The following is a 17,445-nucleotide window of genomic DNA, read 5'->3' on the forward strand; positions in this document are numbered from 1 at the left end:
TTAAAGACCATGTTTGTCAGGGAGTCTATTTGTCAGGTATTGGATTTCCTAACATCTCTTTTTTGTTTTCCATGGAAGAAAAAAGTCATACAGCTTGGAACAACATGATGGTGAGTGAATGATGACCAAAATTTCTGGTTCTGTTAAACTGATCCATGCTCTTATCTCAAACGCCATCATTCCATGCAGAGGTGGGTAGTAACGTGCTACATTTACTCCTTTACATTTACATTTACATTTTTCAATATTAGGCCTTACTTTTTATTTTTATTAAATGATATATTAATACAATAAATCTTAATTCTGTTTGTCATTTTTAATATATATGTTAATATAAAGAGTAAACACATTGTATCAAAAGTACATTATTGTATTTATTTGTTATACTTTAGTATCTTTAAACTCCAATACAAGCTGGGTAGCGTTTCTCATCCGACCAAATTATTATAACCTACATGTTATAACCGAATAAATCCAATAAAATCATCCACAGAATTATCATTTCCACTGTGTGCAGTCTCCTGAGCTAAAAATAATATCACCTCAGTGAATTATTTAGTAAATAAAGAATTATTTATCTTAATTGCAAAATTCTGAATAAATATAAATAAAGAGTACATTTTAAAATGTATCTGTATGTTTTGCCTCTCTATATGTTATTATGTTATTTGAATCAAAATGATTTGTCAAAAAGTAATTTAATACATTCAGCATGAAATAAAACATTGCAGGAGTGAAGGAAGCAGTAAACTCCCAGCTCGTACATCTTTCGTACATCTTTCCCACAGTGGATTATAGGCAATTAACCGTCATCAAATGTACACTAGAAATTAGAGTGCATTGTGGGTAAGAATGAGTGAACAAAAGTAGGGAATGAGTGGCTCACTCAGAATTCAGAAAATCCTACAAAATGGTGGACAACCGAAATAGTGCACTATATAGTGGATGGGGCAGTTTCAGACACAGCGAGTGTTCCGTAACAGGGGTTGGTGCCCTACACAGGCTGCGTACTCTGCATTTAGAGAGTGGCGGTACTGCTGTACAGAACTATTGATCTAAATACTTTCGACACTGAAAACTGTAACTACACTGAAATAAGAATCCATGCAGGACATTAAAAGCTAAGAAATAGTGAAAAGTAGGCATTAATAAAGCATGGTCTTGCTGTGGTTTATATTTCAGCATTATATATAATGTCCCTGTGGGACATTTTCACATTTTCACAATAATAATTACTAGAAAGTTTTTCAAACCTCTCTTCTTATTCAAAAATTCATCCAGATCTGACAACAGCCCTTAAAGGAATAGTTCAGCCAAAAATGAAAGCTCTCTCATCATTGACACCCTCATGCCATCACAGATGTGTATGAATTTCTTTCATCTGCTGAACACAAATGAAGATTTTTAGAAGAATTTCTCAGCTCTTTTAGTCCATAAATGCAAGTGAATGGCTGCCAACATTTTAAAGCTACAAAAAAAACAAAAAAAATCAAATAAGTCAGCATAATAGTAATCTATAAGATTCCAGTGGTTAAATCAGTATCTTCAGAAGTGATGTGATATGAGAATGTGTGGATGAGAAACAGAGAAACAGGCTGTGTCTCGTTTGGAAGGCTGCATGCTAGGTAGGACGCGTCCTTTGAAGGCTGGAGTATACCGAGTGTCCTCCTTTAAACAAGCCTCGTTTAAACGAGACGGCCTTCGTAGGACAAATGGAAACGGAACGTAACATGGTTGCTATGACAGCACGCCACTCTTTAACAAAAGGGAGCGCTTTGAGTGAAAAGGGAACAAAGTCCCTTTAGAAGGGAATGTATGAGGTACATTTTAGGAGAGTTATAATGATGTAAAGAGAAAAGAAAATAGATTTTACAGGTGTACTTGTAGTCTAATATATTATTTTAATTATATATTAATATAATTATACATATTATATACTCTTCACTCATCTACTGAGGTACTGTAACTTGGGAATTAACATTCCTTGTGTTTGAACATCATATTTACGGGCATATTGGCATCATTTTTTTTAGACATTTCCGTTGAAGCAAAGTATTGTGGGTTATGAGGGCCCACGAAGGATAAACCTCATGCGCCCTCCAAATTCCCATGAATGAAGGTCGCATTCGAAGGCTGCATTCGGAGTGTCCTACTCGCATTTCTGAAAGAGACGCCTCGATGACATATGCAGCCGACAAATGCGGCCTCCGGAGGATGCAGCCTTCCAAACGGGACACAGCCACAGATCACTTTCACATTCTTCTTCTTGTGTTTTTGGTGATTCATATTCTTCTCTGCATGTCACCCCCTGCTGGGCAGGGAGAAGAATGTCTAGCAATAAATGATAAATATTGATCTGTTTCTCACTCACACCTATCATATCACTTCTGAAGATATGGATTTAACTACTAGAGTCATATGGATTACTTTTATGCTTTTTGGCACCCATTCACTTGCATTGTACTGACCTACAGAGCTGAAATATTCTTATAAAAATCTTAATTCGTGTTCTGCAGAAGAAAGGAAGTCATACACATCTGGGATGGCATGAGGGAAAGTAAATGATGAGAGAATTTGAATTTTTGGGTGAACTATCCCTTTAAAGTGATAGAATAATAAATTATGGCTGAGCTGTCATAATTTCCCTACCCTCATGTAGTTCCAAACCCGTGTGACCTTCGATGTTAGACAGAATGTTGGAGACTGACACCATTCACTTTCAAAATATATTTAAAAAAAATAAGTAAAAAAAAAACATTCACTGAAAGTAAATAGTAACTCGGGCAAACATTTTGTCTAATGGAGACGGTGTTAGGATCCATGTGCAGGAAGTTTATTAAAGTACACAAGCAAACAATCCAAACCGGCAGGCAAATAGAGATAGTAGTTAAGCAGGCGGTATAATCCAATAAACCAAAAAGACAGTCCAACAAGGCAAACAAAACAAAGGGGTATCCAAAGGCAGTAAATCCAGGAAAACAGGCAATGGTCATAACAAGAGAACAATCAGCAATTGCAATGGAAAACTGCTTAGTAAGGCAGGGTAAACTGCCAATACATCACAGAGTCAAAATGGAACAGCATGGTATTTATATAGTTCAAACAGGAAATCACCAAAGAAGAAATGGTACAGAGTTAGTATTCAGGAGAGGGCTCCTTCTGGTGGTTGGTAGGAGGGGTAACAACCTCGGACATTACAAATATCTCCTTATTGTGTTGCATGGAAGAAAGAAAGTCATACGGGGTTGGAACAACATGATGGTGAATGATGACAGAATTTCCATTAATAATAATAATAATAATACATGTTAAATGTGAATTATTTAATGAAATATAGGGGAGTTAACGTCTATTATGTCATTTGTGAATGTAACGAGTTACTCACTACTTGAGTACTCTTTTATTTGGATACTTTCTTACTCTTACTCAAGTAATTATTTATGTTAGTACTTTTACTTCTACTTGAGTATTTTATTTTTTTTTTTTAAGTAATTGTACTTTTACTTGAGTACAGTTTTTGGCTACTCTACCCACCTCTGCCCATATGACTCCCTCATTGCGGTCAAACTCAGTGATGACAGAGTGCATGTTTGTGTGTGTGTGTGTTTATGCAAGGTGAACACAGCAGGGTGCCATCCTCTCAGATCCACTAAATCCAACAAGATCTCCCCCCTTTCATGCGCTGATCTTCCTCCTCTCCTGCTCTTTCTCGCTGCCTCCTCTCTTCCACTCACAGCCTGAGATAGAGGGATAGAGAGGCAGGAGCAGCTCTTTGATCTCAGTCCCACCTCTGCTTCGGCCATCTAAAAAGGCACAAGCATAAGATCATCTCCTCTCTGAAGTTTGGCAGATCGATGAGACCACAGAGTTATAAGAGGGAGTTAGTTCTTCATCCATTCTTTTTCTCTTTCAGTCTTTGTTAAGACTTCCTACCATTTGTTCTCAGTTTTGATGTGTTCGCGTAGTGCTGAGGTAGCATGCAGGGCGTGGAAAGGACTTTGAGAGGAGCTGTGTGTCACCGTCAAGGTCTGTATACATCAGTCACGCAAACACACATTTGTTTTTCTATCATATTGGCCACTTTCTACTGAATACTATTGTTTAAATGCTGATCTGAGCTAATTAATTTTTCTATCACCTAACCGTGCCCATTAACCTAACCCTTAAAGAAACACTTAAAGAAATGTTTTAATATGTTTATCAAGCAGATTTCCTTGTGGTGTTTAAACTTTTACTATACTTGAGACACACACATCTAAATGGGCATTTAGCATAGACTTCTACTGCTTGACATAAAGCTAATTCTGATAACTACAGAATAACCCAAACCCTTACACTATGGCCACATTCAAACTAATACATTTTCGTTAAAAAAACATACATTTTGCTATGTTTACACCTCTCACCCACAACAGAACGCCGTTTTTTTCTCCACCGAAAACTGAGACTTATGAATACACTCCCCATTACTGCATACTTTGGAAAATAATGACGTTAGGGTTAGGAAACGGAAAACAGCTTTCAAACTTAAACAGATTAGTGTGGACTCAGCCTACAAGAAAACATTTAGCATTAAAAAAAAAAAAAAAAAAAAAAAAAAAAAAAAAAAAGCAGTATTTGCTTTATTTCTAAATGAATTTTCCAGTTGTGGACCACCCCAGATGTCCCCCGGGGTGGTCCAGTTTTTTTGGAAACTATTTTTTTCCGATATTGCTCACTTTAGAGGGACAATTTTATACTTAAACTTAAAGTATGTACACGCACACAATCTCAGAGTGTGATCAAGTATGCAACAGTTATTACTAGTAAGCTGTATCAAAATAAAAAAACTGAATTTGATAAAATGACAGACTTTAACAGACTTTATCTAAAGACTCAATCCATGGCATGGGGAATATTATCTATGTATTATCTATATACTGTATGTTAATTGACTGCTGTAAACCTACATAAAGTCAAGGTTATGAATTCACAGGAGGCTCAAAGCAACTAATAAACAAACTACAGTTGTTCAGTGTCCCACACCACAAAGTTAAAAAAAACCCTGAGTGAAAATATACTTAGAATTATAACTATAACTATAACTATAACTAAGAGTTTTCTTAACTTAAAATATTTCTTGCAACTGGGCCTTTACCCTTATTCCACAAGATCTCTATCACACTGCAATAGCTGAATATAAATAAGCAGTAAAACTGAAAAGAAAATATGGGGTTTGGCGCACTCTTGTGGATTATACATGCTAATACATGGCAATAAAATAAATAAGAGATTTTGGCTATGTTTGGAACAACATACCGAATACTGGACAGTAAACTCTGTATACTGCCTACTGCTTTTTATAAATAGTTGATGAAATATGAGAGAAATTGTTTTCGTGTCAACCTATTTTCTCTGTTAATTATTTCTTGTGACCTTCAAGAAAGTGCATATCGGGTTGTGTAACAGAATCTGTCATTATCACAGAATTTTGCTCTTGAAGAGAATATCATGCCTTGTTTAGTCACAATCTTTGACATCGTAAGATCCCCTCAAGGAGAATAAAGTTCATGCTTGCTGAAATGTGGTCCATGTCATAGGGAGCCTAATTTCAGTTATGAGGAGAAGTCTAAATCATTAAAATTGTTCTAGAATAAGCACCAAAGTGGAACTGCGTCATTAGATTTCTTGTTTAATCATTTCTAGGGTTTCCGGTCTGAAGGGAACAGAGGAAACATTACTGCCTTGCACCGTAATCTATATGCATTAATGATCTTAGAAGTCTGAATGTGGATGTTACACACTGTTCCAAAAGTATGTCCATAGGATGCAAACCTTATACACTACATTATATACAAGGTATAGTGTTAACATGATTTTAGTGTGCTAAAATTAAGGATCCACTGTCGTTACATTGTATATTAGATTACAGGGTTTACCAGCGTTACATTGTCATGACAACAAAGTTGTAATATTGGCTATAACTTTACATCGATACGGTTAATTAGCGATTGTATCACACCAAAAACAGGTTAACACATATAACGTTCACGTCTTGTGGCTATACTTTTGAAACTGTGTATTTTCATGCTTATGGATTGTCCCTATTCATTTAGTTTGTAAGTGCCTTACTGTAACTGCAATATTTATTTGAAATTATTATTTGTGGTAATCAGCATTATGCCACAAATGCTGTCAGTTGAGCATAACTTGTATTGAACTTGGAAAATTCCTTTAATAAGCTCATTAAAACTTTATTATATTTCCACATTCGAGAAGCTGAAGTAGCTTTATAATTTTATTTTTTATTTATTTTATTTATTTATTTTTACTTTGGGGGTCTTCATCTGATTTGAATGCTACACGAATAAATAAAGATAACCAATATACTGTGTCAACAACTGCATTAGGTTTGAAATATAAAGGAGAGATTACATTCTGTAACTCTCTTTGTCTCTTTGGTCTTGAGTTCAATTAAGATTCATTGACTATCTAATCTGTGTCTACTATTCAGAGCAGGGTGTGACCACACATGGATTGTGATAAAGGTCTATTACTTTACTGAGATGCAATGTCCCTTATTTTTAAGTTGCAAGTAACTGCCCTAAATAAACAACTTTAAAACATCTTTTCATTTAGTGCCCTGCTTCTGTTCTGAAATGCGTCAAGGCAAGGCAAGTTCATTTATATAGCACATCTGATTTCACACAGAGTTGTAATTCAAAGTGCTTTACATGTGAATTAAAAAGTAAATAAATATACATAAAAATTCATTTTAAAATAATTTAAGTACAAGAAAGTAAGAATAAGAATTTCTGATTTGAAAAATGTGTTATGTTAGAACAGTAACGTAAACATCAGTTTTACTTTGGACACAGTTACAATAACTGGTGTTACAAAAGGTGTGTTCGACGTTATGCAGGCCTGCACAGATCGACTGGTGCCTGACTAGAAACAATGCATATTGGTTAGAACTTTTATCCGACTACTGGCGTCACCGTCACATCATGGAATAATGACATATGCCATCAAAGTATCGCAAGAGCAAGGCGAGAGTCAAGACCAGCTGCCTGGATCAGCCTGCTGTCAGTCAATTGTCTAGTCTGCCTATAGCATGTGCCGACTCTGCAAACAGCACTTCTCAGCTAAACTCAATGGTTTCCAAAACAAATCCCTCAATGAGCAACAAACCACAAACATAGTTACTGAACCTCACATACTTTTAGCATCTCGGCAGCAAAGTGACAGCAACACTAATTAAGAACAGTGGTATATTAGCAACTAGAGTTGCTAAAAAAGTAAATAAAAAATCAAATAAAAAACTCAGTGACTTCCAAATTGTTTGTGAAATTTCTTCAAGTAATGCTCAATGAAATGTTCCCCCACAAATGACAATTATGTCATAATTTACTCAACGTCATGTCATTTCAAACACACATAACTTTTTTCTTCCATGGAACACAAAAGGAAAGGTTTCAATGAATACTGTGATCCATCTTTTTAATACAATACACAGTGGATAGTGTGTCACATTAAAGCTTTAAAAAAGGACCCAAAATATCATAAAAGTAGCACTAAAAACACTGTGCCAGCCACTTTGAACGAGATTCTCTCATAACGCTCATGAACGAGCAACAGACATCAGGATTTTCACTGAAAATGGCTTAAAATCTCTGGTTGTTTCTCACCAAAAATTGCACAGTCCTACAGTAGACACAAGCTAACCTCACATACACTGGCTGTTCCCTTTTCCTGTGAAAAACCATTTGCTCATTTTTTTCTAGAGAATCCCTAGAAAAAATACTTTTAAAGACACATTAAATTAATCTTCCTACAACAGGGTTTATAATACTAACCTGTAACAATTAGAAAAGTGTCACCAAATGAAATTTAAGGCTTGACATGGACTTGTGACAAAAAACGAATGACATCATCCTTTTTTTTTTCACATCACATTGCATCGCTCGTTGTAGAAAAACTCAATATAATAGTAAAAACTGGATGTAAAATTAAACAATGATCAAGACTTCTGTCATGAGAGAGCCAAAGACTTAAACACAGCCACAGAACATCACAGATAGACTTTTTAAAGGAAAAAAAAAAAAAAAAAGGGAGAACAGAATGTCAAGAAACGGCTGGGAGAATGTCCATTTAAAGCTGTCATTCATTCGTGCTTTCACAGAAAGTCTTCTCTTATCTGACAGACTGCAAATATACTCTACACAAATGCTCTCGTTGAAAACGGCCTTTATCAGGGCACTGTGTACACTTCCCATAAGGGTTGTTAATCTGTTACATAATGTGACAAGTGTCTCTGCATTCAATTTTCTTCTCACAATGGCTCAATAAATTCATCAAATACATTAAAACCTTCACCTCTGGAAAAAAAGAGTGTATTTCAAGGGGGTTGACTCTGCAGTTATTCAGCTGGAAAACATTGTTAAATATCTGAAAATAAAGAGACATGTATTCTCTACCAGCAAACCGTGAAGCATAAGATTACAGGCACATATTTTAATTTTACTGTTCTGATACTTCAAAAGATCAATAGAATCCTAAAGTCCTAAACCAGTGGTTCTCAATATTTTACTTCGGATATCAAGTGGTGACCCAAACCAGTAACAAAATTAATTATTATACCAAAGTAAACAAAATCAAACACCGAAATCCATTACCAGGAACTGCATAGGCCCAACAATAAGCAAACTTATTATAATAACATACTGTAGCTGAATAGGAAAACGTCTAATTACTGGTGTAACTTTTGTCCCTTGAACAGAGAGAAGGAGATATTGAGTGAGTCCTGCATCCAAACACTCTTGCAGAAAGCAGAGTATTGTGTTGCCAGGGCAATGCGTTGGGTCCTCACCCCAGGAGGAACAGCAATCAGCAAAAAGGCGCAATATTTGGTGGCCCTTACCTACAGAATGGTGCCTGACATTGTTTGTGACAACCCTATTGTGTCAGATGAGTACCGTTCAGGGACCAGACATGAAGTCGCCACAGTTCTGGCTGAAGATGCCAGATTGTGCCTCAAGCTTGCGAAAGCAGATCCGCCCTCAAAGGAATTTCCCAGGGGAATTAGATCCCCCAGGGGTGTAGATCCAACAGCTCTACTATCTCCAGGAACCAGTGGCGCAACTATTATAACTGTTTCCTTGTCTTTCCGTATCTTGCTCAGTACTTGAGGTAGCAAGCGGACAGTGGAACGCATATTCACATTTCAATGGCCATCTGTGAGCTAAGGATTCGAAGCCTAGTGGAGCTTGTGTCATGGATTACCAGAGGCAACAATGAATAGGGTCTCCAAGGAAGCAAACAGGTCCACCTCAGCTTACTCGGACACCTTCCAAATCTTCAAACTTGTCTGAGGATAGAGTTTCCATTCCCTGCTGTTCAGGTGGCCAGGGACATGCATTGCATGTTTCGATAGGAGACATGAATCACTCAAAATGAGAATTAGGTTGCCAGGTTCAAAATTGGGAGTGACCATACTCCTACTTTTTGATTTATATACACTATAACTGTAGTGATGTCCTCACGAATTAGAACGTGAGACTTTAAAATGTGTGACCGAAGGCTTTCAGAGCCAAGAGGACCTGTCCAGGTGCTAACCACAGGATGTCCATCGCAGAAGTGTCACTAGTCTGTGTTTGACGCATCCATGATTACAATTTTGCTTCTGACCATCTTGGCGAGTGTCACACCTTTCCGAAAAAACTCGGCTCTTCTCCAAATAGCTGGGGTGGCTAAACGGTGATGCATCACCATGAGGCTAAGGTGACTGTGTCGCCAAACGTAATGAGGGACCCTCGAGTTGAGCCAGCACTAGGGAGGTCTCCTCTGTAGAAAGCTTAATGGGGTTACGACGGCTGTAGTGGCCCTCAAACCCAGCATTCGCTGGAACTGATGCAGCAGTAGGCTTCTCCCCAGCTTGAACCTTGTCAAGTCTAGGAGAATGTACTTAATTGACGGTCAGGTGTGATGACATGGTTACAGAGTTGAGTTTCATTCCAAAGAAAGAAACTTGCTTATTGGGAACCAACACGCTCTTTGTCCAGTTGACCCTGAGGCCCAAATGCACGAGCAACAGGTCTGTGCTTGCACGCTTGTACCTCAGATTGAGCTAGCAGCAAGCAAAGGCAGGACCTTGAACTGGAGGTCTTCTTTTTTTTTTTTTTTTTTGCATAGTTTTGCATGGCCAAATTTGAAGTCATGATTTATACCACTTTTGTTACCAGTATGGCAGAACTTTCCACAAGCTGTTCCTATTTTAAGCATTTGCATGACTATTTATACAAAATCATTTTTCTCGTTGCAACATTGTCCTCTACGTATTCAATAATTATAAGTTATTTAACTCTTAGTTATCTTAGTTAATTAGTTATTTAATTCTGCTTATTAACCTTTAAATTTAGAAATGTAGCCCTACATATTCCAAATAAAAACCATCCAGTTATTTTTTGCAAATATATTTAATAACCTTGAAGAACAGCATATGCCTGCCCAAAAGCTATCAGATTATCTATTTTTGCCATTAATTTATACACTGTAATTAATTAATACAATGTAATTTCTTTGTGTCATAGATTTACAGTTAAAAAGCAGTGACACTATGTCTTCCAGCTGTGTTCGGTGAGGATACTTCTCTTCACTTCTCCACTATGCACGTGAGTGATAAAGACTGAATTTGTGATCCATATAGAATTTTGGAATGTTTCAACTATTTACTTGGGTTTATGCATAAACATTTTGCCCAGTCACAAATAAATAAATACTTAAATAATAAAACTTATTTCACTTTTTCTTTTTCACATTGTGAAGGGCTTACTTACATTGTCCACATGTACTGAAACACTGACTCTGAACCTAATTGTGTATTTCTATTCAGATAGATGTGGTTGGACCCCACAACCTCATTACCTGCAGAGAGGGGCTGCCACTCAAACACATAAAAATACACAGTGATGGATGGTGAAGATTTATAGAGGACTGTGCAAATATTTTAGTGAAGCTACACTGTAAAAAAATCCTGTTAAATTTTTGGTACAAAACTGGCAGCTGTGGTTGCCAGAAATTCACTGAAAAGAATACAGTAACCACATTTCAGGCTTTACAGGATGTAATTTTGATGCCTGTGTAATTTAATTTTTGATATTTAACTTCTGAAACTGTAGTAATTACAGAATGGCATGATGACATGAAGTTCATCGATGTGGCCCTTCCGGAAGCAATGACCAATAACCATGTAAAGACAGTGCTCAGTGTCACTCACATAAACACTTAACACCATCAACACCATCAGGGTAACACATGTGGAATTAAAATAACACAATAAACATTAACTAAACTACATCACATATAACACAGAACACCTCCAAAGTACATAACTGATATTAAAAATAAGAAGAAACATAACTATTCCCATAAAATATATTTAAATGTAATGGGTCATGCAGGGAATTCTGGGAATGCCCGATTATTGCTTTTTACTGTCATTTTAACAATAATTTACCGTAAAAAGTACATGTACTCTCTTGTTAAACATGATATACATTTTTACCGTTAATTATACGGGAAAATCAGACTTTTTACATCTAAAATGTTTTCTTTTTACCACATTTTTCCGTAAAACTACATGTATTGTCTTTTTAAATAACTTACAGTTTTGCACCGTATATTTTATGGTAACTACACGTTTACCAATTAAGATTTTTTTTTACTGTCACATTTTTACAGTCTTTTACTGTTAAAATGATATTTTTTACAGTGTATTGTTTCCATGGGATGTTGTTCTTCCTTGAAGGATTGGTTGTCAGTATGAAAGAAAAATACTCTCTATATAAAAGATAAAATAATGTACAAATTTCTATCCCAGCCTTAATGTGTGGAGCAATGTTGGGGTCTGCTATTTCATTTGCATATGCATTTATTGACTCTTTCATGTTATGTATGTGTTTATGTATTTATTAATGTGAGTGATTTATGCATTTTGAATTATTTAATTACAATAATGTATTAATGTATTCAGCTAATGATTGCTGTAAAAGCATTGTTATTTAAAAAAATAAAATAATTTAATAGAAAATAAAAGTTGTTAATTGACACACATGCCTTGCTTTGTTTGTTTGTTTTTTGTTTGTGTGGTTATATTTAATGTAAAACCATATTTTAGGCTATAATATTTTATAGGAGCAGATATACAATATAGAGGGGTAGAAAAAAAACTCCTTGCATCAGAAATGTTCTTTATAACACTATTGAGGTTCTAAATAGCACTTTCAAAGGAAGGTTCTTTATGGCCCTTACAGAAAAACCACATGAATTTTCCATGTTTTCCACATGTCTGACATGCTGAAAACTAATGAGCTGCTAATACTGTACATGCGTGAACCGAGGACTCGAATGGGGGCGAAATCTAAGCTTCTTTAATAACAAATAAAAAGCACTGGAAATATGCATAGTACAACTAGTTATATTAAACAACATTTTTATTATAAGTCGAGTTCAGTCGAGACGTAAATGTTTTTTTTTTTTTTGTTTTTTTTTTTGTTTTGTTTTTTTATGGAGAGGAGTGTAGAATATTTAGTGGTCCAGCCCTACACAAAACATGTTTCACATCAAGTCTGCATATTTTAAAAAAAATGAGAGTATCTTCACTCTATCATCTTCCTGTCTTTAGTAATGTTTGCCAAAGTTCAGGTATCCCATTTTGCTCTGTTCAAACACCAAGGCTAGCTCTGAAGATTTGTGTCCCTCTGGCAGTATCTTGGGATGTGTAGCTTTCTCCATGATAAAACCCCAAAATCTCTAATTCTCTGCTATCTGTTGCTCCAGTAGAGGAGATTGGAGAATGGTGCTTTTTTCTCTCTCCAATAACCACCATTATATGGCAACACAAGTCTGAAAATCACACTTTCAATAAAGGAGCTTGAGGAGAGGCTAAAAGACAAGAAAAATGAGATCAGGCAGTTGCGAAGGTTGAACCTTCAACTGCAAGAGGGTAAGTATGGAGGAGCCAGCAGTAACCTTTAACCTATTTCCATTATAATATTATAATAATAATACTATAACTATAATATGTCACACAACTCATTTGGCGATTTTGAATAGTTAAATATTCATTCCTTCCTTTGATTTCACAAAAACTGTGAAAGTTCAGTCTGCCTGTATAAAAAGAAGACTTGATATCAAAATGTAATTACTTTAGATTTTATTTGACTTCAAGCTCACTGGGACTAATTTGAGCTTGCCTATTAATACTTGAGACTTCACTGATACTTGAGCTTTAAAAACTTAAACTTAAAACTTCCATGTACAAAAATTATAATTTGTTGACCCCACAGCTGTTTCTTGCCACCCAGTGCCACACCTCTGACAACTGGACTTTTTGGCATTCTAGGAGTAAAAGGGTACATTCTAATATTTCTTCATCTTTGCAGAACAAGTCTGTCACTGACTTAATGAATCCAGTCGCCTTGGATTATACCCAAAGGTGTGAGGGCTACAACAAACTCACCAGGACTGTGATGGACTCCATCTTCACTGTGGAAGAGATAGCGATGTGCAACATCACAGATCAAAAGGGGATTGTCAGGAAGAAAAGACGGAGCCTTGACAAAGGCAAAGTGAAGCTAGTAATTTGTAAGCATGCCAGAATGTTGTTTGGGTTGGGCAAAATGCTATTGTATCAGCTTGTTAACACACACAAAATTTTCAATTATTTCATTACCATCCCCAATGCAAAGTGAGGTCATAAGCCAATGTAAATAAAATAATGCACTCTTGGATCAACCATTGGCATCAGAGACACTGAGATCAAAGCCTGCATGGCACAAAAATTAAAAGACACCAGGAGATGAGCAGAAAGGTAAACATCATAACCTATTTATACTGTATATGCCAAGATACTGATGATTGCATAATTCATAGAATCCAGTTTTGGATGGCTTCTAGAGGGCCCGCTGTGGGTCTGCACAGGATCTGTGCTTGTTTATATATTTGACTACTCTGAATACATAGACCAGTCATCACTTGAAAATAACAGAACCAATCCTGAAATCCAGATAGAAAAGAAATTAACCTTTACTTTGACAGAATAGTCTTGGGTTTGTACTGCTCTAATCTTTGATTTTGCCTTTCAGTCCCAAAACAGGGAGCCTGCTGGAGGAGACACAAAGCACTGAGACAGCACACATGCACAAACACACAATAGACAGACACACACACACACACACACACACACACACACACTCAAATATACAGTAGTTGTTGTAAATTCTGAAAGAGTTCAACTTTTTTCACAAAAGACATTTCTTGCCCTCTTAATTTGATTTTTAGGGGCATTTTGATCTTTTTTATGGACAGATTGGTTAAAACATTTGTATTGCATGTTTGCAAATAAATGCTCAATTTGAATCAGTTATATTTGTTTTAATGTCTTTATTGCGGGAAACATGGCCATAGACCTTACAGAAGAACATGGTGCCGTTTGACATGGTGAATTGCTGCTTCCTCAATGTGTAGTCTTCATGTAAAAAATATACAATATTTGCCTGTCTTGGTGAAATGTACAAAATTTAATTTCGATTTGCCTTTACGGAAACCATTGTAGTTGATGGAAAATTGAGCATCTTCAAAGTTATTTGCTCATGGAGCATTCCATACTTGTACAAATATATGACAGGCATCTCTATGTTGTCTAGATAAAGTATGCAAATTCTCAAAGTTGTATCTTGAAAACAGAATATTTGACACTGGTTTGAAATCTCTCTGTCACATCATATCATGCACCCTGCTGGCTGCCTCAGTCACAGCATGGCGCCTCCTCTTTTCATACCACCAACAGATAGCAACAAGTTCATGATTTGCCCTTGGTGTCAAAGGTTGTGGGTTGTGAGTCCTGGGTGATTTTGAGTAAAAGTAGCCTACTTTATTTGCTGTTAACTGTCTTTTTCCTCTAACATGACATCTACTGGCCCTATCCATGACTGCTTGCAGGCCTAGTTTAGATTTGTGTTTTGTTGGTTTAAATGTTTTATAGAAAATGTAAGTACTAAGACTAGTTTGTATTGTACACACACCCACTTGGAGGTACATGTAAGTGTATTTCATCTGTATGCATGATTTTACATGAGTTTCACATCAAGTCATAGGTTTACATGGGGTGCGCATGGGTTTAACATAGGTTGTTGATTCCATTATGAGATAAAGGATTTCACATGGGAATATACATGCGTTTCACATGTAATACCACAGTTTTCATGTGGGAACTTACATGGGCTTCACACATCACATCATGAAAATGTTCCAAAACCGCATGTTTATAATGTGCAAACTACTTGTTTCACATGTGTTCCACATATTTCACATGTAATTTTAACATGTTTTCACACATTAAATTTCACACATGCAAAACCACATGAACACGTTTTCGCACATGTGAAATTCATGTGATTTTTTTGTTAGGGGAACCTTTAAAAAAGGGTTCTATTTAGCACCAAAAAGGATCTGCTATTGTTACAAGCCGAAGAACCCTTATTTGGAACCACTAAGAGTGAAGATAGTTGCATTTTTTTATTTGCATTAAGCATAGTTTTTTTTTTTTTTTTTTTAGTACAGTAGGGAAACACACAGTGCAACCAGTATAGTTTGATTACCGAAAGAAAGACTCCAATATACAGTTCTTTTGAATTTACAGTGTGAAACACAAATCGTGAACTGTGGTTCCCAAAAGAATGACTCTTTTGAGCCAGTTCTTTTTAATGAATCTGAGTTCCGTCATGTCCAGTTTGCAAAAAGCCACAAACTGTTACCGTGTTATGTAATGTTGTACTTAAGATCCTTAATTGCATTTCTTATTTCAAATTATTAAATTCTTTACGATTCCCATCCCTACAGAAAAGACCCGAGACCCATTTTTGGGTTGTGACCCACCAGTTGACATCCACTGCCCTTGACAAATTTTTGCATATCTTTAGAATAAAAGTACTGAATTTTCATATTTTATAAAAATTCCTACCTGAATACTTAAAGCATAACTTATTTGAAAAGTACTTATTTTAATATTTGTTTATTTTTTTTATACAGTACTGTGCAAAAGTCTTGGGCACATAAGATGCTTCACAAAAACATTTGTCTTAAGATGGTTATTTATATTTTCAGCTTTAATGTGTCAATAGGAAATATAAATTTTAGACTCCCAAACATTTATTTTGCAAATAGAATGGAATAGAATAGAAGAACAGGGAGCCCTGCAACAGATGGCATGGTCCCCACAGAGCCCCCCACTGAATATTGAGTCAGTCTGGGATTACAAGAAGAGACAGAAGCAACTGAGACAGCCAAAATAGATTGAAAAACTGTGGCAAATTCTCCAAGAAGCTTGGAAAATCCTATCTGCCAACAGCCAAGAAAAACTGTGTCCAGGTGTACCTAGGAGAATTGGTGCTGTTTTCTTGACTTTGTATGACATTAATTGATAAATGAAAACAATTTATGGCATTATTTTTGAAGACATCCTCATTATGCAACATTTTTCCCAAGTGCCTAAAACTTTTGCACAGTACTGTACATAATGGCTGGACCTGCTCTGCATCATCTTTATGCTTTAAATGAGCATCAAATATTGGAGAACTATTTCTACGTTCTTTCCGAGCACTTTATTTCAAATCACTCATGCACACTTTCTAATTAAAGCCGGGCATCAGGAGACCAGCCATGTTCATTTTTTTATATGGTTTGTATTACATTTGCTGTCAAAAGAGGACACTTAATAAACCACGAAGGGTAAAAAGCTAATCTAATCTTATCTAATCAGATGAAACTGTCTCTTCACCTGCATTTGGATTCTCTGCTTATTGTAAAGGAGGATTTGTATATATAGTAGATATATGACCCCACACCCAGTACCAGACCACCATGACTATGAAGTGGCATCATTAAATGAAGTTATTATCTGATGTTGCATATGCTCATCTCTCATAATCCTTATAGACACAAGAACCCATCCCTGAACCTGACCAGACCTGTTGCTGTTATCTTATCTGCTAAAAACAGGGAAAATAAAAAGAGGAACATTTGAGAATGTGTAGCTGAGAACTAAAACAAAGAGTTCATTAAGCCTACTAAAGTATAGTCTTGCTTTAAAAAGTGTATGTACTTAAGAGAATGAATGTCAAGAATGTTAAATCAAATATTTCTACATACTTTGGTAGTTAAGCATTAAACAAGCCAAGGATGCAATGGACAACAAGTGTGACTATGGATGAGAAGGTTCTAGGTGTAATTTCTGGCTTTCACATGAATCTCTGCCCCTGAGGGATCAATACAGTACCTCCATCAATGTAAACAAAGGTTTGATTTCACTTGATCTCAGTATTACATAAGCAAGTGTAATTTTAGTGAATACATAGTCCTAGAAATCCCAAGGGCAATCTAAATAGCTTGAAAAAGAAAATTAACATT

This window comes from Myxocyprinus asiaticus, chromosome 6 (assembly GCF_019703515.2).
Source record: "Myxocyprinus asiaticus isolate MX2 ecotype Aquarium Trade chromosome 6, UBuf_Myxa_2, whole genome shotgun sequence".
Taxonomy (NCBI): Eukaryota; Metazoa; Chordata; class Actinopteri; order Cypriniformes; family Catostomidae; genus Myxocyprinus; species Myxocyprinus asiaticus.